Raw genomic sequence first — 23,068 nt, forward strand, 5'->3', positions numbered from 1 at the left:
CTAATTATAATGTCCAAACCCTGATTAGGCAACTTAGTGAGACTATAATGAGCCAAACCTTAGCACAACTGAGTTCGTGATAGAAGTGCCATTCAAATTGTAAAACTCAGCATGTCGACAGTGCCATCTGCCAAAACTAAAACTAAAGCCTAGTCCACCAAGTTCTTAGCTCCGAGAAAGTCTCTAAATGTACTAACCTTGCTTGTTGGCTTCTGTAGTTCTGCTTCTGGCTATCTGTTCTTGTTAACTGCAGTATTAGCATGCTTCATGGTTTTTATGCTTAAAAGCTCACCCCGAGAAAGTGCTACGCTGGGATCCCCAACACACAGTGTAGGTCAGGTAATAAAGGACTTCTACTGGCTTAAGCCCCTGTCTGAACTGACTTCTCTGGTGAATACCCCAACAAGACCCTGTCCCAGAGAACAAAGAGAGCTGGAGGTTAAGCTCGGATAGTAGTGTGCTGACCCAGCCCCTATGTTTAATTCCCATTGCCTCAAACAATTTTCAAAATTTACAAATGTGCCACACACCTGTAATCCCAGCCTTGTGGGGCGAAGGCAGGTGACTCGTGAGTTCATCACCTGCCTGAGCTCTATAGCAGCAATGTTTCCCCCCTCTCGTTTAGGGTTTAAATAGTGATGCTCTTGGTTGTCTTAGATTTATGTGTATGTGAGTTGAGCCTGCATGAGTTTATGTGCACCACATGTGTACAGGTGCCCACAAGAGTCAGAGGGTGTTGGATTCCATGGAACTGAAGTCACAGGCATACATCTGTGGGTACATCTATGAGGAATTATCTCAATTATGCTCATTGATGTGAGAAGACCCAGTCTGAAAGAGGGTGATACCATTTCCTCAGTTTGGATCTAAATTGCAGAGAAATGGAGAAAGAAAGCCAAGCACTAAACATGCATTCATTCCCACTCTGGTTTTTTTCCCCCCCACTATGGTTTTGACTGTGAATATGACTAGCCACTTTTGAGTTCCTGCCTTGACTTTCCCCAAATGATGGACCATACTGTGGAATGTTAAGCTAAACAATCCCTTTCCTGTTAACGTTTTGTCAGAGTATGTTGTCACAATGATAGAAATAAAACTACGACGTACTCTCAGAGCCTGAGGACTAAGTCACTGAGAGATAATTGTCAGTCTGAGAAAGAGAGTCAGCCAGCATGCAGGGGGTACAGAAACGACCCAGACGTGTGCATCTATGAGCAACCAAGGAGACTAATTCAGATGGAACTCACTCTGCTTAACTGTAATCTACAGAAAGAAGATGGATGGACAGGTGTCTCCCTGTCCCCACTGAGAAGACCTACACTCTCTGCCACCTACAGGACTTTTGATTTGTTTTTATTGTTGTTTGTTTAGGCAGGGTCTCATTTATCCCAGACTAGTCATGAATTCACAGGATAGCTGAGGATCATCTTGAATCCCCGTACCCCCATCTCCCAAGGGCTGGGATTCCAAGCATGCTAGGCTTTAAGTACTATCCACCCTTAAGACAACAGGGAGGATCTCTTTATAACCAGAGAGGATTTATGTAAACAATGTTTTTGTAAGCTGTGTAAAGTTTACCCTTGGGTTATTCAAATGCTGATATCTCTGCTCTCATACCTTGTTTCAATCCTGACACAGCATTTATACCAAGAATCTCCTGGCTCAAGTTTGTTTAAACAGTTCTTACCATTTATTCTCTGCCTTGTCAATAAATGCTGATCCCCCAATGGCTGGGCAGAAGGGAGAATAGGGTGAGATGTACACCAGCCAGAGGAAAGAGAGGAGAGAGGAAGAGAGGGACACTGGGAGAGAGGGACAGAGGGAGATTCAAATAAGCTTAATGGATGGAGGAATTGGAGCCATAAAGAATGAGTCCAAAGAGCTAGATCAATAATACTATGCAAGCATCGTGGAATGGGGCTGGGAGGGAGCCAGATTAGCATAGAAGGTAAGGTAGATCATTTAACTGCTCAGCTATTAAGGTGCAGTTTTAAATATATCTTAATTTTTCTGTGTGTTTATTGGAGAATTGCATAAAGTAAAGGAATTCAGCTGCCTGATTAATTAACTGTTTACATTTATATTAAAAATAATTAGGCTGGGCAGTGGTGGCACATGGCTTTAATCCCAGCACTTGGGAGGCAGAGACAGGTGGATTTCTGAGTTCGAGGCCAGCCTGGTCTACAGGGTGAGTTCCAGGACAGCCAGGGCTATACAGAGAAATCCTGTCTTGAAAAAAAAATAAAACAAACAAAATAATAATAATAATAATTCATTAAGAGATTTACACTCAGGAATTCTCTCCTCCACTTCCACTACCATGTATCAAACCCAGGGCCTTGTACATGCTAGGTGAAGGGCCCACCATGAGCTAATTTCTCAGCTCCAGGCTGTATTTTAGGAAGGTTTTTTACAGTGCGATCACAGATTTTGGTTCTAGTGTTAGATTCAATGGCTCTCAGCTGTAAGTTAGGGGCGGCCATTATATCTCATGATGTGAAGACTAAGGGAGGCAGTCCAATGAAGTGAGTGCATCCCAGTCCTTAAACCCTCACAGAAGCTGTGCGTGGAAGAACGGAGAACACCTGGGTATGAGGGAGAACCTGGGTGTGAGGGACAGCAGAGGAGCCGGGAGATCAGGACCTCGGACCTGTTTTACCCCTAAGGAAAGAGGAGGAGGAAAAGGTTACAGAATAGAACCAGGGTGTTAGTACTCCACATTCCATACCCCCTGACAGTACTTGGGATTGAACCCGGGAGCCCAAAAGTGCTAAAGACATGCTCAGTGGTTAAGAGCACTTGCTGTTCTTGCAGAGTACTCAGGTTCGAAATAGAAATTTCTGGTTTCTTTGGGGACTCAGTTATGTCATACGATGTTTTGTGAAAGTGAGAGGATGTTTTGATAGAGCAGATTCGTGAGCGGACATGTGATGTTTAGAAAGACTATAAATATGACGTCATGGGAAGAGGCTCTGCCATTGGTTCGCTTTGATCTGCCTTGCTAGTCTTCACTGATGGCACTCTTGTATTGGTTCACCTTTTCGTGTCTTCGCGGAGAGTAACTCACCAAAGAACTTGTGATATCCGGGCAGTTTGGCAGAGCCTCTCAGTTTCTTCTGGATCAAATTGAACTGCCGATGATAGTTTGTCAATGGTGTTTGCTGAGTGGACTGGACTGCCGCTGCTGAATCGAGTTGGCGTTGGCTCGAGGACTGGACTGCTTACAATAAAGATTGGAATCAACACAAAGAATTATTTCTAAACATGTCCACAACCCTGTTTCCTATTAACTTTTCTGTTGTGGGAAATATTAAAAAACTACCTTCAAGCCTCCTGAACTACTGCTGGGCACCATCAACTCTCTGCCCCATGGGGCCTTGTCAGCCATACTCTGGTGGGCAACGGCCGACGTGTTTTTATCTCCTGAAGCCTCTGACTCAGCACTCCACAATCTTTCCACCCAGCTCACTAAGTTCCCACTAGCAGGTCGCTACCACACCAGCCCCATGCTTCAAATTCCCAGCGGCCTTTGTGGTGCACATCTGGCAAACCTAAGCTTTGCCGCTGTACCTTTCTCTCTTGAACACAGTTGAGTCCTGGTGTGAAGGAAAATGCCACACAGACTTAGCTCAGAAACAATGGTAACTCAATCACTTGGTGTAACAACTAAAATCCTAATCTTGTAAGTCTTATTAAATCTAAATCGTCTGGTGGTGGATTCCGCCATCGAAACAAGGAGACACTCGTAACTACATCTTCTCCTCATGCTAGCCCTATCCAAAATAGGCCTAATTCTCTCCTGCTTCCTCTCTTCATATATAAGGCCTCGAGAGTTGTTATTTGCATGTATAGGAAACCTCACAGTTACAAAACTCTGCCACAAAAGCTGAAAGAGCGAAAGAATTAAAGAACGAGAGGGGGGAAAGAGAGAGAGAGAGAGAGAGAGAGAGAGAGAGAGAGAGAGAGAGTGAGTCCAGGCTGAGTAAGCCATGGGTAAGCAGCACCCCTCCATGGTCTCTGCATCAGCTCCTGCCTCCAGATCCTAGCCTGTTTAATTTCCTGTCCTGACTCCCTTTGGTGATTGTTGAGGCCTAGGTAAAATGTTAAGGCTTAGGTAAGATGTCAAGGCCTAGGTAACAATTACTTGCCATTATAAGGAAACTTTCTCATATGTTTCTGCTGTTACTAGGAAACTTTCTGATTCCAAGATTGATTGCATATTCTGTTCTGTTCTGTGCCTTTGGAAACCAAACATGATAAAAGTCGGTAGAACTCTTTTGTATAGTTACCCACAATAAGCTTGGAGCAAGCCAACCACCCAACAGCATTTCCTCCTTTTATGGTATTAGTTGCCTCTGGGATAGACCCCAACATAAGAGAGACACCTGTACCAACATAATACACTATTTGGAATAAGACTTCTATTTTAAGTTCCCAAAACCTCCCTGGAAACCGACACCTAGTTGGCAAGTAAAGACATGAATATTACACAAGTCCCATCCTTGTAGACAAGTTAGGACATGAATATTAGACAAAGCAAGTCCCCTGCCACAGTTGAGTACCTCAACCAATGAGGGCAGGATAAGTGTACAGCAAAGACTTGTTCCTAAGGAAGCCCCCATCCCTACATCCTGATTGGTAAAACAGTTTGACCCAAATGTTTGTGGACTTAGGACTTACAAACACTGTAGGACCTTACTGCAGGGTCATGATTCATTTCCTGAAACTGGACCATGACCCTGGTTGACCAGTCCTGGGGCATATGCTCAATACGCTATCCCTGTCTGAGGTTGGTGTTCTGTGTGGTTTGTGAGGTGATTCCTGGACCCCAACGGTGATGAGCAGCATGTGGAAGGGTCAGCCTAACAAGCCCTCTTTTTCTCCAGCTTGATTTTATGTCATGTTCTTTGCAGCAATAGAAACCCTAAGACACTGAGTGTGGGGGGATTCAGGAAATTGACGTTGACATGAGACCAACCAGTGGCAGAAACAACTGGTGCGGCTAGACATTTTCAAGAATATAACGAAGAGACACTGGAAAGAACCTAAACCCAGGCAGGAGGAGACCAGAGGCACTCATGTCCATATGAGATTGTGAATACCTGGGAGGGCAGAGCTCCATCACTACCTCACCACTGTCGTGCACAGAGTGCCACTTCAGAATTTACAGACGTGAGAGAAGCATGGGGGAATCCAGAGTGAAGCCACTAAATTTGGACCATTCAGTTTCTTCTAAACCCAAGCTTTAGATCAAGTTGTTTTATTTTGTATTGTTTTATTTGAGACAGGGTCTGACTGACTGTGTAGCCCTGTCTATTCTGGAACTCACTATGTAAAGCAAGGGGGCCTACTCACTGACAGCCTCCTGCCTCTGCATCCTAGTGCCCATGTGTGCCATCAAGCCTAGTTTTGGGTTCTGTTTATTATAAAAGAATAAAGTTAACTATCTATCCCTGAGCTTGTGCCAGAAGATTTAGACCTGCATAGCAGATCACAGAGCTGAGAAAGCGGTGATCAGCTGGGGGTTTGAATTTGTGGGTGTGAGAATACATTCTGGCCTCTAGAGAGGGGCCAGTATTTTGCAACAGAAATGGTTCATATTAATTTTCCACAGCCTGAGAAAATAGTCTCAAGAGCATCAATTCCATTTGCTCTGATGGCAGCTTCACCAAGCAACCTCCTGTTGGCTAATTTGGTTTCCCAGGGAGCCTGAAGGGCATTCTGGCTTATTATGTATCAGTCTTTGAGATTGTAATTAAGGAGGTCTTGAGAACAAAATCAAATCAGGTTCTTGTACAAGTCAAGAGATCTGGCTGCAAATCCAAGGTCCTAAATCCATTCCTGGATGGCTGTGCAGAAGGTCTGCCAGATCAGGATTTCTGTGTCTTTTTCTAAGCTAATTGTTAGCACTCTCATGAGGGGAAAGGGCAGAGTGAATGCGAGAGTCAGAGGAGACACTGGTGAGGGAGAAAGAGGACTGCCAGGAGCTCTAAGAGTTAATCCTGAGATTTACTTGTAAGACACATTAGTGAGAGCAGCCTTGGACCCTGAAATTCTCACAGTAAGAAATAAATCCTGAGCCAGGTGGCAGTGGCACACACCTTTGATCCCAGCACTCTGGAGGCAGAGGCAGGAAGATTTCTGAGTTATAGGCCAGCCTGGTCTACAGAGGGAGTTCCAGAACAGTCCATGCTACACAGGGAAACCTCGTCTCAAAAAAACAAGAAAGGGAAAGCAGTCAATCCTTGGATACAGCCTGATAGAGGGAAAGAGGTATGTTCAAATTCATTAAAGTGATGCTTATAATATTGCAAAGATAATTCACTTGATAGCATTCTTTTTGTGCATATGGGGCTTATGTGCGTGTGAGTACAGGTGACCATGGGGGTGGACACCAGAGTCATTGGTTCCCCTAGAGATGGAGTTACAGATGGTCATGAGCTGTATGATGTGGGTTCCAGGAGTCTAACTCAGGTCCTCTGGTAGAGCAAGGTGTGTTCTTAGCCTCCGAGTCCTCTGTAGTCCTGTATTTACTCTTTTTAATTATGTGCCTGTCTGAGTGCAGTACCCATGGAGACCAGAAGAAGGCTCAGATCTTCTGGAGCTGGAATCACTATGCTTGTGAGGAACCTCATGTCAGTGCTAGGAACTGAACTTGAAGTGAACTTGGGTCCCCTGGGAAAGCAGGAAGCACTGTTACCCACCAAGCCAACTGTCCAGCCCCTGTTAGGACTCTACTCTTTGTTCCCTGTCCCTCTCTTCCTCCTTGACCGTGTAAGGCAAAACTGAACCTGGGATAAACACTCACTTACCTAGAATGCTCAACCATGGATATCCATGTTGCTAGAGGAAAAAATTGTGGCTGTGGTATATTAGTTCCCCAGGACTGCTACAAGAAGGATCTTGTCTTAGGGTTCCCATTGCTGTAAGAGATACCATGACCATAGCAAAGCTTATGAAGGAAGACAGCTCAGAGGGCTGGCCCATTATTGTCATGAGGGGAAATGAAGTGGCAACTTGAGGATTCTTTGGAAAGACAGATGATGTTTTGCTGGGGCAAACACGTGAAGTTATTTTTCATTAAAGTGGACACAGGTGTGAAAAGCTAAGGCAGACTTGTGAAGGAACATTTTACTGAAGCAGACACAGGAAAGGGGATGTTCTCCTAAAGCAGGCATGTGAAAGGACATGTATTGATGGATTCTTTGCTAACAACACGCATGTATTGGTCTGCCTTACATTGTGTGATTGAGCTGCATTTGTTGGGATGCCATAGAGAGAAACGCACCAAAAAACATCTGGTGGTGTGCTGCATTAGTTGCCACTTCCAAAGACTCAGGTGTGGATGTGCGTGCTGCGGCAAGACCGGTGCTGAGGTAAAGCATGTGGAGGACACATGATGCTTGGGGGGTATAAATAGGACTCCATGGAGTGACAGAGACAGAGCTTGGCTTGCTGGTACAGCTAACTGTGCAACACTTACTGGTCTCGAGTCTTCACTGATTTTTTGCTTCCCTGATAGAGGCACAGCTGAGAGCTTCCCCTGGTATTCCTCCTGATCCCTCCTGCTGACTCAAGCCAAGGCTGCGGCCTGGCTGTTTATGCTAGGTTGTATCAGAGCTGTTGCTAATCCCATTCTACCAAACTGGACTGCTGTTTGGTGACTAACCTAACTGGTGACTTCTGAGGCCCCTCTCTATTCTCTGCCTCTGAGTCTTCATATGATCAGTTTTCAACCTTTAAAAAATGGTATATGTCTGTTTTCCACATGCATGCCTGCTGCTTATAGAGGCCAAAAGAGGATATCAGACCCCTGGAACTAGAGTCCCAGGTCATTGTGAGTTGTCTGTGTGAGTGCTGGCATCCAAATACAGGCTCTGTATAAGAGCAGCAAGTGCTTTTACCAGTGAACCATTTCCAGCCCCTACCCCCAGACAGTTATGTTCTGGGGTCTTAAGATTAGAACTTGCACACACCAGTTTTGATACCACAGTTCAGTTGATAACAGCTGCTTAACTGTTGTCTCATTTTAAGCCCATGTAGGTGGCTTAGCTGTGTTCCAGCTGTACAGGGGCTCTACATCTAGCAAGGTATCTTCCTTGGCCCCTGGTTGGCTGCTGTATTGGACCATTTTTCTCTCCTGGTTTTCCATGCTGCAACTGGTGCAGCACTGGGCATTTTGAAATCTGAGATCTTTAGCAGTTTAGTCACAGTTTCTTTCCAAATGAGCATAATTCCCACAATTGAAGTACCAGGAAGTTTGGTATCGGAGACCTTTAGCTATATAGCTTGACCCATTTTATATTAGCATGGTACATGTTAGAAGCAATATCAGTAGTATCCCTTATTTATTCGTCCATAGGTGCTGGCCACACCTTTAATGGTCTAATAATGTGTTTACATTTAGTATTTGCATTTTCAAACACCAAAGTCTCTATTAATGTCTAGTGTTGAGGTCTGATATGGCTTTATTAACAGTTGAGACTTTGTGAAAAACAAACAAACAAACAAACAAACAAACAAAAATCCTGTGAAGGCTTCTCCAGAGCCTTGTATAATCTTTGTAAATGAGGTGGACCTTTTCCCAGACTCCTCCACTTGGTCCCAACCTCTTAAAGCCATGAAGTGACACTGTACCACAAAATGTCAAACTGATTCTGTTTCTGTATATCAGAATACCGCTCTTTACCCAGCAACTGGTCTTTTACTATATTCATTCCCATCATTCATTTCACTGTTAAATGTTTGCAGCTTCTTCCCTCCACGATATTAACCATTGCAACTGCACACTGGACTCTAGTACAGCTGTTACTAATCAATACCTTCTTGGGGAATAATTCTATTTTCAGTAGCCCAGTTATTTAGAATTTGTTTCACATAAAGTGAGTGAATCCTATATGAAGTCACAGCCTCGCTGAAACATCTCAGATCTATCATTTCTGTAGGACGCCATCCTATCTTGTCATAACCTTGTTCCACACCATATAGCAGGCATTTACTGCCTGACCACTGGGAAAGCTGAGTAGCCCAGGCTGCTCCTCTCACTCCATTGTTGTGGCTAGTTTGAAATTAACCCTTTCTTTCTGAACTGGCTGTTTCATGAGCTTGTCCTCCAGCCTTTTCAGCTTTTCTCTGACTTGACCATCCTTTATGATCCATTCACTTTATGTGAAACAAATTCTAAATAACTAGGCTACTCAAAATAGAATTATTCTCTGAAACTGAAAGGGCTTGATTGGTAACATCTGTACTAGAGTCTGGTCTGCAGTTGTAATGGTTAACATGGAGGGAAGAAGGTGACTGACTGCCACAGTTTCCCTCTTCCCTTCTGCCAGAAACTCGGATTATCTTGCTCACTCGCTGGGACTGAACTTTTTTTTCTCTCTCTTCGGTACTCCTTGCCTTTCCACACTTCTACTTCCACATTCTAGTTGCACGGACAATTCTGCAACCTTTTCAGAAAAAAAAAGGGCAGAGTGAACCCTTTTGTTTTCCCATTTCAGCCACTTTTTTGTTTCTTAGTGTCTTAGTTAGGGTTTCTATTGCTGCAATGAAACACCATGACCGAGCTGGGCGTGGTGGCACATGCCTTTAATCCCAGCACTCGGGAGGCAGAGGCAGGCGGATTTCTGAGTTCAAGGCCAGCGTGGTCTACAAATTGAGTTCCAGGACTATACAGAGAAACCCTGTCTCAAACACTCCCTCCCCGCAACCAAAAAAGAAACACCATGACCAAGAAGCAAGTTGGAAAGGAAAGGGTTTATTCATCTTACATTCCACATTCATTCACCAAAGGAAGTCAGAACTGGAACTCACACAGGGCAGGAACCTGGAGCTCAAGAGCTGATGCAGAGGCCACAGAGCATGCTGCTTACTGGGTTGCTTCTCCTGACTTCTTGGCTTATAGAGTCCAAGACTACTAGCCCAGGGATGGTGCTACTTCCTCCACTACTAGAGCACTAACTGAGAAAATGCCTTACAGCTGGATCTCATGGAGACGTTTCCTCAACTGAAGCTCCTTTCTCTAGCTTGTGTCAGGTTGACACAAAAAACCAGCCAGTACATTCAGGTCCTTTCATTTCTGCCTGCAATTTTTCCAACTGCACAGCCATTCCCTAACCTTTTTTGAAACAGAAGAAAAAAAAAAAAAAGAAAAAGAAAAAGAAAAATCCCCCCTGGAAGCAGAGCAGGGTATATCTATCACAGAGGCAGCAGGCTCAATACATTATTTGCTGGCATCTTGTAAAGAAATACCCATTTCTTTGTCCTCTGCCATTTTCTCTATGACATTTGAAATCAAATTTCCCATTTTTATCCTTAATTTTCAAGCCCCATATTTGGACACCATTTACAGCTGGCATTTTCTATTTTGTGTGTTCTTCTTTCTTCTACCCTCCTCCACCCTTTTTGACCCTTTCAACACCCTAATACTAGATAGAGAAAAAGTGGATAGAAAGGAAAGGGGGCAATGTTATTGTTTGACTAATTCTTGCTGATTAGGCGTGTCCTGTTCCTTAGGGCAAGTTTGATCTTTATCCAACTTCCCCCTGTAAATCAGTCTTCTGTGTGTTGAGTATTCTCCCTTTTACGAGCCAATTCATTTCGTCAGAGTTGCTTACTGGTGCCTGGGTGAGTGATTGTTAACAGGAACACAGTCATCTTAGCAGCAGCATCCTTCAGTAGAACCTCTTGAGGCCCCACCCCACCAGGACAAAATGTTGATGGACTTGATCTTATGCAGATCTGATGTTGCCTCACAGCTGCTGATACCAGAGGACAATGGCCTTAAACTTATGTAGCCAAAGATGACTTTGACCAAGATCATGATCCTCCTGCCTCCACCCCACAAGTATGGAGGGATTGCAGCCTTGTACCATCATGCCCATCTCTATCACTGGAAGACGGGAACCCCTGCTTGTGATGCTGTAGGAAGCCACAAGAAGCAATAGCCTTCTGTTGTGTGGGGGCACAGACACCAGTCAGTGACCACGCATGTTGCATTAACAGGTCTGCCTACACTGTCTCACATTTCAAGGGAGCTGAGAAGGCCACAGGAGTTTCCAGTGTAGCAATGGGAACATATTCACCTAAGGAACCATCCTGTAAAGGAAGCATGCTCTTTTAGAGTTCCCTGGGCTGGTCTCTCCCCTGGGGTTTTAACAGGATAGAAATCTTCTTTGAGTAAAGTACTTTGGAGTTGTGGCCAGAGCTGGCATGGTGACTTCAGTGTATTTTGGGAACACAGCCTTCTTTTATCTCTCTGTCAGCTTTCCTTAGAATATGGATCCCATTCTGAAAGTCAGCAGCGGGGACTCCAGCCATCCGGTCTGTATCTCAAGTAGGAAGAAGGGGTGAAATCAGAATTATAAAACTAAAAAGGATAAGTGATAGAAGATAATTATTTCTCTGAGTCAGACTGTGTGCTTTTTTGTGTCTGGTTCTTTATTTTGCCACCTTGCCATAGCTAGAGTCATCTGGAAGGAATGACTTCCTTCCTGACCTGGGAAAAGCCTCCGTCAAGATGTCATGTGGCAAGTCTGTGAGACATTTTCTTGATTAGTGATTGATGCAGGAGGGGAGAAGAAACTGGACAGAAAGTGGTTAAGAAACTGACTAAGCTGGGAGTGGGGGGATAGTTGGTGCAAGCCTTTAATCACAGCACTTACAGGCAGAGGAGAGGCAGAGAGGCAGACAGGTCTACAGAACGAGTTCCAGGACAGCCTGGGCTACATAAAGAGACCCCAACTCAAAACCAACCAAACCAAAACAAAAGTTCTTTCATCATGGTCTCTGATTTAGTTTCTGCCCTGACTTCCCTCTACAGTGGCCTGTGATCAACATGTAAGCCTCTCCTCTCCACGTTACTTTTGGTCATGGTCTCTATCACAGCAAACAGCAAACAAACTAGAACAGAGTATAGGTTGTCTAGTGAACGTCTACAAATATGTCTAATGAAGTGGTGGGCTCAGGGTCTATCCCACCCTCACCTGTGCTGTATTTCTGCTTTTTAAGAAGTGTGGGTTAGCCCATGGTGCATGTGTGGCAGTCAGAGGATGGCTTTTGAAGTCAGTTCCCACCTTCCACCAGGTGTGTCTCGGGGATTGAATTTAGATGGTCAGACTTAGTGGCAAGCACCTTTACCTATTGAGCCACACCCCCCTTTTTAAAAAAAACCAATAAGACATGGCAAGTATTTAGAGTCACAGTGTTGTAGAGCCCTAGGATGCTATGCACTTGGGGAAAATGTGCAATGTCCACCTGCGTGCTGTAGATGGCTACCCTGGCAGTAACTTCATCTCCCTGGCAAAGATCTAATATGTGAATTCCTACTGTTCTTCATGCTAATCACAGCTATTTCCTAGTGGATGAATGGCATGTTTTCATTTTGTTTTTATGACCAGGAAGCTTCAAGATGCTTTGTATTTCACCGTGGTAACTTCTAACCCAGACTTCTAGAGCATTGTCTATTAGCTCATCCAGAACGTCTGCTCTTGTCTTTATGTACTTCTTAAACAGGTTAGTATGTTACTGTAAGCTTCAGATCCCATTTCCCTTAAAAGCAAGCTTGATATCAACAAATAAAGTCAGGACAGTAATTATTAGACACAAGGAACACTGACAAAGCCTGGGATGGATTTTCACAAGTCCTTCAAAAAAATTACTGTAACCAAAGTGATAAAGATGAAGCATAAAAAAAGTCACAATAATAACTTGTCCTGTTAATCTTTGATACTAGTTAAAGAATTTCACAAGTCATTGTACCAGACAAAAGGGACCACACGGAGGGGACAAAAAGGCACACCTGGATTTAAACCAGGGCTCTCTTGGTCTGCAGCCTAACTCCTCTACCACTGAGCTCCGTCCCCAGCTGTGGGGCATTGTCTAGTAATACCATCTTCGTGATCACTCACCTCTCCAGCAGAGCTTTGGCTTCAGTGTCCTCTGGAGACTATCCAAGATGTTCTTTTGCTCACACTTATAGTAAGAATTCTAGAATTTTGGTTTCTTAAAACAAAACAAAAATATTATAAGAGTATATTTTTGTTTTAATCCCAGGTGTAGGGATGCGGGGCTGCTTCTGGCTGACTATATGATTTACTTCCTGCTCTAGCAGAAGCATGTTTTTGCCAGCTGCAGGTAGTTTCTGCAACTGTGTGACATTTGGAATTCTGGACACTTTTCAGAGGATATATCAATGCTAGAGCCCCCATAGGCAGGCGTTGTTGGTAGAAACAAGAAGAAAGAAATTCAGGGATCTCTCTCTCTCTCTCTCTCTCTCCCTCTACCCTTCTTTTTCTCTTATCTAGGGATAAGGGGTGGAAGGGTGAGGAAGGGTAGAAACTTTCTTTTGCAACAAAGTAGCACAGATCAGTGACACACCTCTACCAAGGACAGCTCTGCTTCTTTTCCAGAGTCTTCCCACCGGCTGGTACCCACACACCCCTGTCCTGGATGCTTCCTCACTGCCCCACTCTCACTACTACTGGATACAAGAAGATCTCTACTGAGCTTTTTATTCTTTTGCATCTTTCTCTACCTCCCACTTGTTTCCATTTCCTTTCACAGGGGACTAGGCCATAGAAAAGCTGTCCTGGGTGCCAGGAGAGGCGTCTGAGGCCCATTAAGTTATAGCTTCATATTTGAGGGAAAGCAGGTATGTAAGAGTAGAGCCAGATGTTAGCAGAACTGGGGATCCTAGGATGGTCATGGCTTACTCAGGGTCTTGAAGAGCATCTACTTTAACAAATGTTCCACTATTAATCTGGGTGTGTGACCCTCTCCTCTAATCCCAGTACAGGTAGGAACAGGAGTTCAAGATCATCCTTGGCTTCTTGGTTAGGTTTTTGTTTTGTTTTGTTTTGTTTTGTTTTGTTTTTATCAACTTGACAAAAATTAGAGTATCTGGGAAGAGGACTTGCAACTGAGAAATGCCTCTGCAAGACTGGCCTTCTGCTTCAGTCCCTGCCTCCAAGTTCCTGCGCTGAGCTGCTGTTCTGATTTCCCTTCATAATGGACTTGAGGCTGTAAGGTGAAATAAGCCTGTTCCTCCCTAACTTGCTTTTGGTCATGGTCTTTATCAAAGCAGTAAAAAGCAAACAAAGGTTGCTAAGGAGAACTATATATACAGCAGAGGATTCTAGAGCAGGTCTGCTGCAGCTCTGTACAAACAGAGGTCACAGGTTGCAGCTCTGTACAAATGGAGGTCACAGGCTGCTAAGAGATTGCTAGGTGTTTTATTCCGAGAGGGGTGTGTGCATAGTCCAAACTGAATGGAGTCCAGGTGGCTAAGCTATTCTGTTTGCCTGTCTCAGCAGGTGGCAACTGCCACAGCTTCTGCCTCCTGAGGTACTTAGAGCCAGCCGCACCTAGCATCGTGCACCAGCTTGGAGCACCTCCTCCTGGGAGACTTTCTCGACTGTCCTCAGGCCACTTCCACATACAGTTGTTCCTACTTTTATGGTCTACAGCTGAGCAAGACTGTAGTGACAAGTCACACACACACACACACACACACACACACACACACACACGCACACAAAATCTACATAGCACCTTCTTGATCTTTGAAGAAGCTGCCAGTTCAGGTCTCCAGCTTGAGTTTTTTCTGTGTCCTGCAACCAAAGTATATTGGGGTGTGAGGTGGCTTAACAGATAAAATCTTGGATCTGAGTGCCACCCTCAAAATTCTCAGTTGTAGGAATTGACTCCCTAAAGTTGCCTCTGCTCTCCGGGCATGTGCTGTGACACACACATATGAACACATAGTATTCACACATAATAAGAAAGTAAACAATTTAAGAAACTGTAGGGGCTGGAGAGATGGCTCAGCAGTTAAGAGCACTGACTGCTCTTCTGAAGGTCCTGAGTTCAAAGCCCAGCAACCACATGGTGGTTGTACACTGTAACTGTACTTATATACAACTAATATATGCCAATAATTACTAAGGGACCCCTGGTTTAAATCCAGATGCCATCTTTGAATGAATCTTTCTGGAGCCATTTTAGCCCCTGAAGCTAACTCATCAGGCTGGAAAATCTCAGCTCAGAGTCCATTTGGGAAAGTTCAGCTCCTTTGACTTTGAGTGAACTGTGGTGGTTTTAAAGTATGCTCACAAGTCTTTGATATGTCTCTTTGAAGGCTATGAAGTTCAATTGACCTTCTTTTGAATGAGAGCTGCCTTGGTAACACCATTCTAATGAGTAGGATGTAACAGAAGTGAAATTGTCACTTCTGAATCTGGTCACTGAACACACTGATGACATCTGCTATCCCTTGGATCTCTGTGCCATGGCGCTGCTCTGTGAAGAGCCTCACATAGCAAAAGGGGAGACCTCCTTCCCGTACCAGCAAGGCACTAAGTCTTTTCTCCAACAGCCATGGCAGAGGGACAGCTTGGAAGGGCTCCTCCTGGAACAGCTGCCTGTACCCTCACAAGAATCCAGAACCAAGATAAGTCTTCCCCACTTTCCCAGCCACTGGAATCTTAGACACAGAACGTGCCCTAGGATGTCCAAGTAGTAACCAATGCTCAAAGAGCCTGCTTTGTCAAACTATGAAAAGCTAAAACAAAATTTGAAATTCCAAGTGCCTCAATTTTGGTTCCCCATTCTGCCTTGCTCCTGGGGTGTGGGAACTCCACCAGGCAGATGAATCAGGAAAGCTAGACTACATTCACCCTGTTCTGCCATCCAGTGCTGGGCTAGTAGGAAACACTATCAGTGGGTGGGAAAATGCAGCCTAAGGCATGGTGGCGCATGCCTTTAATCCCAGCACTAGGAAGACAGAGGCAGGAGTATTTCTGAGTTTGAGGCCAGCCTGGTCTACAGAGTGAGTTCCAGGACAGCCAGTGATACACAGAGAAACCCTGTCTCGAACACCACCCCCCCAAAATTGTGGACCTCAGCCTGGGTGAGAAATGGCTCAGGCCGAGCCCGAAGCTGGGGTTCACTAAACTCAGAGAAATCTACCTGCCTCCTATCCTGAGTACTAGAATGAATGTGTGTGTGTGTGTGTGTGTATGTGTGTGTGTGTTTGTGTGTATTCAATAACAATATATATTTAATATATATAACAAAATATTTTTAAAGGAACCTTAGAATTAAATTTGTTTATTTCCCCTACCCAGGCAAAGCTTGTCAATAATTTAGTTGGAATTCAAAGAATCTCTTAAGTTAATTCTATGAGATTTAAAGCATTTTATAAATGGAATACAGAGTGGTTTATTTTATCTATTTAGTGTACAATATCCCTTGGGGTTTTAGACTTTCCCAGGTGGAGGAAATTCTGTCAGTATTTTGATTGAGTTACTCCTAATGCTTCATATTTTATTCTATACTAAATGTAATTTTATACAATTGATGTTTTCTATTGTGCCTGAAATATAGAAATTGACAAATGAGATTTTTTTCTCAGTTGTCATTACTATGGTGAAATTCTCAGAACATATAATTTACCATCATTACCAAGTGAAAACGCACAGTTCAGTGATATTTTTAAAAACTCCATACCGTTGGGGGAGAGGTGACGTGATCAAGAGGACCTCCTGCTCTTGCAGAGGACCCAGGCTCAGCTTCCAGCACCCACAGAAGTGTTGGCTCACAAACACTAATAACTCCGGTTGCAGGACCTCTGAGGGCATCATGCACACACTTAGTACACATATATACATACAAACACTCATACACATAAAATAAAAATACATGTTTAAAAATTAAAAAATTGGAGCTGGAGAGATGGCTTCAGTGGTTAAGAGCACTGACTGCTCTTCCAGAGGTCCTGAGTTCAAATCCCAGCAACCACATGGTGGCTCACAACCATCTGTAATGGGATCTGATGCCCTCTTCATACATATATACATTAAATAAATAAATAAAATTTAAAAAACCAATAATGTGAGTTGAAGTACACACATAAGTAAAAACAATAAATTTTAAAAATCCAGAATGTTCTGTAGCTAACAGCACCATCATTGTGTATCTCTTTCCATAACTCATCCTTCAAAATTGAGACATTAACCTCCAAGTCTCCAGTCTCCCTCTTCCCTGCTCCTCAAAGCCAGTGTTCTCCTCTGTCTCCGGATGATTTGATGACTTTAAGTACTTCATATAAACAGAACTATACAGTTTGTGTGTGCACTGCACGGTGCACCTTTTATTTTCTCATTTATTTGGGGTGTGTGCGTGTGCACCAGCCACAGCATACCATGGAGGCCAGAAGACACCTTAAATGGGAGTCCGTTCTCACCTAGCCTTTAATTTTGTTTTTATTTATTTATTTATTTATTTATTTATTTGAGATAGGGTTCTCTGTGTAGACTTGACTATCCTGTCTAGAACTTGCCCTGTAGACCAAGCTGACCTTGAACTCACAGAAATTTGCCTCTCTCTGCCTCCTGAGAGCTGAGATTAAAGGTGTGTGCCCCACCACCACCTGGCCTTTTTATTTTTTTATTTTTATTTTAATTTATTTTATGTATATGAAGTACACTGTAGCTGTACAGATGGTTGTGAGCCACCATGTGGTTGCTGGGATTTGAACTCAGGACCTTTGGAAAGCCTTTTTTTTTTTTTTTTAATCCTTAATGTGGTGCAGAGGTTTGAACTAAGTACTTATAGCACTTTACCAACTGGGCAGTCTTCCTAGCACCCACATTTGTCATTATGTCATTAAATTGTCTTCACTTAGCATAGTGCCCTTGCTGTGGCATACATTTGAATGTCCTCCTTTATGTTGTTGTTTTGAACAGGGTCTTGCTGTGTAGCCCTGACTGGCCTAGAACTCCCCACGTTGATCAGGCTGGCTTTGGTGTGTATCACAATGTGTCTTCATTGGGTTTCTATTGCTGTGATGAAACACTGATAAAAAGCAACTTGAGGTAGAAGGGGTTTATTTCACTCGCACTTCCACATTTCATTCATCATCAATAACAGCAGGGAAGGAACTCAAACAGGGCTGGAACCTAGAGGCAAGAGTTGATGCAGAGGCCATCAAGGAGTGCTGCTTACTGATTTGCTTACAGTTTCAGATGGTTACAGTCCCTGATCATCATGATGGGGAACATTGCAGCAGGCTGGCAGGCATGATGCTGAAGCAGTAGCTAAGAGCTTACGTGTGTGTGTGTGTGTGTGTGTGTGTGTGTGTGCGCATGTGCGCGTGTGCGCGTGTGCGTGTGCACGTTTGAGACAGGGTTTCTCTTTGTAGCTCTTGCTGTCCTTGAACTCTCTATGTAGTCCAGGATGTCCTGGAACTCTGAACTTGCAGAAATTTGCCTGCTTTTACCACTGTTGGGATTAAAGGCACACTAAGAGCTTAGATATTATTCAAAAGTTGAAGGCAGTGAAAGAGACTGGGCCTGGCATGAGCTTTTAAAACCTTGAAGCCTTCCCCCCTCCCTCCCACCCTCTCAGTGATACACCTCTTTCAACAAAGCCATACCTCCTAATCCTTCACAAACAGTTCCACCAAACTGGGAACCAAGCATTCAAATATTTGAGCCTATGGGGGCTATTCTCATACAAACCACCACCCCTCAGTGCCTTCTTTAAAAAACAAAAGCACTTGAATTAAAATTTTGTCATATATGTACACTACATTTTGCTTGCCCATTATCACTGCCGCCCATGTTGCTTTTGTATTCCTGCTACTGTGAATAAACACCACAGTAAACCTAAGTTGGATTTCTTGTCCTTCACCTCAACTGTGCTCTCTTACCAAACCCCAAGGCCAAGGATCTTTGAGCTTAAGCCCAATGTGTAGATCAACAAGGAGAAACTATTTCGGTCGATGCTTTTGTCAGATGTGTGGGAAAAGAAAAAGCTCGAAAGGAAATGAGACTAAGCCCTACGCAAGGGAAGTGAAATGTCAATGAGCCAGGTCATCTGTGCAGCTGTGCTTCCAAGCAAATACTACTAGATCAGTGGTTTTGTTTTCCCAGTTTCAGCTTGCTCTCTCTCTCCCTCTGGTGGACACCTAGTACCGATTCTGATTTCTTCACCTCTTAAGAAATATCTTAGGAAATGTTCTTCTTTTTCCACATCATTATTTCTTTCTCCTAAATGGTACTGACCACACACTCAAAAGAGTGCTCCATACAACTATGGGACTGTAAGGGGGCACCCGGATTTGAACCGGGGACCTCTTGATCTGCAGTCAAATGCTCTACCACTGAGCTATACCCCCTGCTGGCAGAAATGGTCTCTCTGAACCAATTTAACTTTCCTTTCCTGTTATGGCCACACTAGCAGCGAATGATACACATTAAATTTTAATGAATACAAAGTAAAAGGAATTTACTGGGCCACAACAGTGAAACTATCAGAGAAGCCAATGAATATCAGGAATTCAAACACTAGAACCCTGTCTCTTTAGCTTTGCTTCCCTGCCTTTTTTTGTTTGTTTGTTTGTTTGGTTTGGTTTGGGTTTTTTGTTTTTTGGTTGTTTTTTTTTTTTTTTTTTGGTTTGTTTGTTTTGTTTTGTTTTTTATGGCAGGGTGAGATATTGAGACAGGGTCCTACTATACAGCCTAAGTTGGACTTAACTGTTTTCCTCCTGCAGCCTGAGTGCTGGGGTTATAGGTATATGCCACTGAACCCAGCTTTGGTTCCTTAGTTGGTCAGCTTTAATGTTTCACAGGCGTCTCTCCATGTGGTAAATAACCTCCAGCACCTGTAAGCTCACACCCCATACTTAAATCTCCAGAAATGAGGCTTGTACCTGACTTTGGTTGGTCTGGTGTGGTTTCTGCTCCTATCCATGCTGCACAAATGCAGGCACGGGACACAAGAGTGGCGTGAAAGGCCTTGGGTTTCAATCACAGTGATAAAATACTATAACCAAAAGCAGCTTGGAGAAGAAACCTTGGCTTCTCTGTCCCAATCACAGCCTGTCGTTCGAGGGAAGTCATCGCGTGGGCAGGTAGGGACAGAAACATGGTGGCAGGAACTGGAGCAGAGAGGAGCAATGCGGCTCACTGCCTTGCTCGGTTTCCTTTCTTTTACAGCCCAGTACCACCTCCCCAGGGATGGCACCACCCATATCAATCGTTAATTAAGAAAATGTTCCAGAGACTTGCCTACAGGACAATCTGATGGAGGCAGTTCTCAGCTGAGATTCCTTCTTCCCTAGTACATTGTCAAGTTGACAAAAAACTAACCTGGACACAGTTGCACTTAGAATATGAGTTCACGGAGTGAAGAGAAGTCAAGGGTAGCTAAGATGAGACTAGAGCAGGTCATCCCAAAAACTCATTTGAGATTACTACGTTAAAGAAGACTAAACACTTCTTCTTCAGGAAAACACCAAATGTCGAATGACACCGATGCATCGGGAGGGTCCGGAGGACCCGGGGCCCAGGATTAGGAGGCCATCCCCGGCTTCCGCGGAGGATTCCGTAGTGGTCTTAGGGGCCGCGGTCATGGTCGAGGCCGTGGCCGTGGTCGAGGCCCTGGGGCTCGTGGAAGTAAAGCTGAAGACAAGGAGTGGATCCCTGTCACCAAGCTGGGCCGCGTGGTTAAGGACATGAAGATCAAGTCCTTGGAGATCTACCTGTTCTCCCTGCCCATTAAGGAATCTGAGATCATTAACTTTTGTCTGAGTGCATCCCTAAAGAATGATGTTCTGAAAATCATGCCAGTGCAGAAGCAGACTCGGGCTGGCCAGCAGACCAGGTTCAAGGCATTCGTCGCTATTGGGGACTACAATGGTCACGTTGGTCTTGGTGTTAAGTGCTCCAAGGAGGTTGCCACTGCCATCCGAGGGGCCATCATCTTGGCCAAGCTTTCCATCGTCCCTGTGTGGAGAGGCTACTTGGGGAACAAGATTGGCAAGCCCCTCACGGTTCCATGCAAGGGGACAGGTCGCTGTGGCTCTGTGCTGGTGCGTCTCATCCCTGCCCCCAGAGGCACAGGTATTGTCTCTACTCCTGTGCCCAAGAAGCTCCTGATGATGGCCGGTATAGATGACTGCTACACTTCAGCCAGAGGCTGCACTACCACCCTGGGCAACTTTGCCAAGGCCACCTTTGATGCCATCTCCAAAACTTGCAGCTACCTGACCCCTGACCTCTGGAAATAGACTGTCTTCACCAAGTCTCCTTATCAGGAATTCACTGATCATCTAGTGAAAACCCACACTAGAGTCTCTGTTCAGAGGACCCAGGCTCCAGCTGTGGCTACCACATAAGGGTTTTGTTTGTTTGTTTGTTTGTTTGTTTTGGTTTTTTGAGACAGGGTTTCTCTGTATAGGCCTGGCTGTCCTGGAACTCACTTTGTAGACCAGGCTGGCCTCGAACTTAGAAATCTACCTGCTTCTGCCTCCTGAGTGCTGGGATTAAAGGCGTGCGCCACCACTCCCGGCCACATAAGGGTTTTTAATACAAGAAAAAAAAATAATAAATGAATTAAGTCCGCTAAAAACAAAACAAACCAATCAAACAAAAAACCTAAACAGTGAGTGTTTGCTGGGTAAATAAAAAATGGCTGCCAGTGACTGTGGCAGTAGGCTTTGGGTGCCTCCATGAAACAGAACAATAGATTATTTAGTCTTCTGATGCCAGGAATCCTGTGGATGTTTGCGCTAACAGGTGGAAATGCCTGATGTGAGGCAAAAGCAAAAGTAGTTGTGAGTTAGACGCTGTGGAGAACACAGAGGAGGGGATGCTCTTTAGCGGCGAGCATGGCTGGAGATCAGGCTATTCTCTTCGTTCTTTGGAAAGATTACCTAATAGATAGGAAGGTGGGAGGGGTTAGGGGGAAGATGGCTACAAGAACAAGGGGAAACAGTGCCGTATAAGAGGCTAGTATAGCTGTGCACTTCTGAGAGGTAGGAGAGGAACCTAGAAGAGAGATGCCCAGGCATAGTGTTTGTGGTATAGTGGGGACTCCCCCCACAAAGACAGAATTAATAAATATCTGAGTTTTCACTGAAATTCTGGGGAGAAAAAAGGGCCACCAGACCGGCCAGTGGTTTGGGATCCTGAACTACAAGTTCGGAAACTGGGGCTAGAGTCCACGTGTTCTGAAGTCCAGATGTTCCACTCCATCCTGGGTTTCCCACTTGAGTGTCCTTGTGTTTCAGTCACACTACAACCTTCTGGGCAACCAGGCAGTGTCTACACTTGTGTTCACCATGGGGTAAGATCACTGTTACACTTTGAATTGTGTTGCCTAAAAGGATTTGTTGAAGCCACATGTGGTGGGACATGCCCCTGCTCCCAGCACTTAGGAGAATTGAGAGTTCAAGGTCCTCTGGGTTACCTGTGACTGTCTCCAAAAACAACAAAACATGTTGACGGTCTAATCTGGTTCTAATCCGACTGTGCTCTTCTTTGGAAATAGCAATGTACAGCTGCACTTGATAAAGTCCAGAGGAAGTCGATAGGCCAGCTGGTCTCTTTGTGAGGGAGGAGAGACACAGACTCAGTGTTAGAAAGAATAACTCATGAAGAAGATAGTAGATACAGGGCTGATCTAGTCTCCAAGGCAAGAAATTCCAAGAATTGCTAGCCATCCCCAGGTGTGAGGAAGAGGCGGTAAGGAAAGAAACTTGAGCCTTCACCTTGATGCCACACCTCTGTTCTCAAGAAATGGGAGATTAAACATTTACTGTTGAGGCCACCTAATTTGTGATACTTTGCTACAGCAACCCTAGGAAACTTGGGCCCAGGTGGGGATTCTCTGACCAGAGCCTTGACCTGTGATGAGAACAGTGATGCAGACCTGGTGCCTCCTGGATGCTAAGTATCAGCTTCTTCAGCTTCAATGAGCTACTCAGATGTATGGGTCTCTGGAGTGGTACCTGATCTGGCCAGAAAATAGCTTTCCCTGGAGCCTTACTCTCAAAACAGGCAGAAGGCTAAGTAAGTGGTACTACAGAAACAATTCCACTCCGATTGTAAAGCAAATAGCATCAACAATATGTGATGCTAAGCGAAGCCTTGGCAGGCTGGAGTGTTCACACCCCGTGCAAAACCCATCCTCATATCTGCAGGCAGGAATGTGAACCAGGAGCCCTCAGGCTTTCTTCCAGCCAGCCTACCCCAGAAAGAGAGCAGGAAGCTACAGGACTCTG

The 23,068-nt window shown here is 44.5% G+C and overlaps 1 non-coding gene and 1 pseudogene across 1 annotated transcript; one reads left to right on the top strand and one right to left on the bottom strand.

Annotated features, from left to right (window-relative positions):
- Positions 1 to 19,108: 19,108 nt before the first annotated feature.
- On the bottom strand, positions 19,109 to 19,180 carry Trnac-gca (transfer RNA cysteine (anticodon GCA)). The gene has a single exon. It is a non-coding gene; the product is annotated as a tRNA-Cys (tRNA).
- Positions 19,181 to 20,302: 1,122 nt separating this feature from the next.
- LOC110296096 (small ribosomal subunit protein uS5 pseudogene) lies at positions 20,303 to 21,181 on the top strand (annotated as a pseudogene).
- Positions 21,182 to 23,068: the final 1,887 nt, after the last annotated feature.

This window comes from Mus caroli, unplaced genomic scaffold (assembly GCF_978045245.1).
Source record: "Mus caroli unplaced genomic scaffold, Mus_caroli_1 scaffold_7, whole genome shotgun sequence".
Lineage (NCBI taxonomy): Eukaryota > Metazoa > Chordata > Mammalia > Rodentia > Muridae > Mus > Mus caroli.